Source organism: Cicer arietinum, chromosome 4 (assembly GCF_000331145.2).
Source record: "Cicer arietinum cultivar CDC Frontier isolate Library 1 chromosome 4, Cicar.CDCFrontier_v2.0, whole genome shotgun sequence".
In the NCBI taxonomy this organism is placed as follows: domain Eukaryota; kingdom Viridiplantae; phylum Streptophyta; class Magnoliopsida; order Fabales; family Fabaceae; genus Cicer; species Cicer arietinum.
In genome coordinates this window covers 1,922,202-1,924,302 of record NC_021163.2, presented here as the reverse complement: position 1 = coordinate 1,924,302, position 2,101 = coordinate 1,922,202, and the positions used below count along the sequence as shown (strand labels likewise).

Genomic DNA, 2,101 nt, shown 5'->3' with positions numbered 1-2,101 from the left:
CCGCAGGCCACAAGTCCACAGCAATAAAATGAACGTGATTCAATTGAAGTCCCCGAATTTCCCGAAAGGTCACTGTCCAAAGCCAAAACAAGAACTATATTGTATTGTATTATAATTAAAAATAAAAAATAAATAATAAATGATAAGAAGGATGTCGATAGATGAAGTAAAGGAGCATGAATGCAGAAAAGAGGGGACCAAAACTGAGTAGAGGCTCCCCACTCTCAAAGGAAACTTTCAGTCACTACTTACTTTACTCACTAGCTAATATTTAACCAAACCAAGAAACAATGAATGTGGATGAATGAAAGTACCATATTAATTTGAGATATGATTAGACAATTATTATCTGGCATCCACGTTACATGCATTTTATTTTATTTTTATGACTCCAATTTACATATCTTAAAGAATCCAAAATTCAATTACTTGAGTAATTGTGACGATAACAATTACAATTGAATGAGTCACATTTATATGCATTTTGTTACAACCATAATTGTAAGTGCAAGAAGAAGAAGAAGAAGAAGAAGAAGAATTTTAGATAGCTAAGAGGGTAACGATGAGATCAGCAAAAGCAGCCATAATGAAGTTATGAGTGTTGTTGGGGTTGAGCGCCAGATAACATAAAAGCAACTCATGCAAGTTATTCCAATTCGATTTCACATCCATCAATTCAGGACGCGCTTCCACCATCTCTTGCATCGACCTTCTGAAATCCATATAAGGATCTGGCGAGTAGGTTGGGACTGCCACACTTCCCTCGAACAAAACTTTTTTTTCTTTTTCTTCTTCTTCTCTCCGCTCCTTCGATTGAATGCAATCTGTGTTGGTGTATTCAATTAGTGAGTTTGAACTTCCGGGGGAGGAGAAAAAGAAGCGTTGAGAGGCGAAGGCGGCTGCAAAGTCTGCTGGTTCTGGTTCTGGTTCTGATTCTGATTCGAGTTGGAAAGAAGTGGATGTGGTGAAAATGGTAGAGATTGAAGAAGAAGATGTTAAGGAAGGGTCATAAAGAGAGTTGAAGTTCTTGATCATTATTGATGATGATGATGATGTAGATGAAGGTTTGTGATCATGAATGGTGGTAACAGTGGGACTTGTAGGTGGAGATTTTGATTCCATAGTGGAATTTGAAAAACAGAGGTTGAGGTTCCTCATATTTCTTGTGTTAGGCATGTTTCTATTGTATGTTCTATGTAAAATGAAGACTTAAACGATCAAGAGGTTCTTTGCTTTAATATATATATCAAATATCATATTACACAAAGGAAGATTTATTCTTAAAATTACACTCATTTAATAATATTATATCGAATAAATATTTTTTAAAATTAACTATTAAATTAAAAATTATTATTATTTAAATTATATTTATAAATTTTGACATTAATATATCTCGTTTACTATGTCCTCAATATACGTCAAAATTAACGATCTATATACTGATATTGTTAAAGTTACTCTTAATATATCATAATATAATAAATTGTTATAAATTAATTTCATAAAGGTTTGCTGATTTACCTTTTTATCAAAGTATAAATAAACAACTACACCTTTTTGCTTTGGATTAGAATATCCAATTAAAAAACTATTCAAATGAGTGGAAAGTGATGTAATTTACACTTTATATTTTATTTTCTCTCCTTGAAATTAACGTTTGTTTTTGCATTTCTTATAGTGAATATTTTCTTTTGTTAATCTTTTCATTAATTATATTATTAAAAAATCAAAATATATTTTTTTTATTGAATTTCAATTTTAACTTAGAAGATGTTAATTAATAATGAAAAAACACAAAATATTTCAATAATTAATTAACTTAATTTTTTTTAAAATATTACTAAAATGGCGTTAGTAAATTCGATTTTTTTTATTTAAATGAAAAAGTACAGTTAATCTACACTTAAAAATTATAAGGTGTATATTAACGACCTACATATCTTTTAATTATTGATAATTAAAATAAAATTTACAAAATTACCTTTTAATTTTACTTATAAAAAATGGTTAAGAGTAGTTTTTTAGTCCAAAACAAAAATGTTTAAGTTTAGCAAATTTATATATATATTTTAAAAATTATATCTTTAAGTTCGAGTTC

General features: G+C 28.7%; 1 pseudogene; it reads right to left on the bottom strand.

Moving 5' to 3' along the window:
* Window positions 1-637: 637 nt before the first annotated feature.
* LOC101502325 (uncharacterized) lies at window positions 638-1,209 on the bottom strand (annotated as a pseudogene).
* Between the last annotated feature and the right edge of the window lie 892 nt (window positions 1,210-2,101).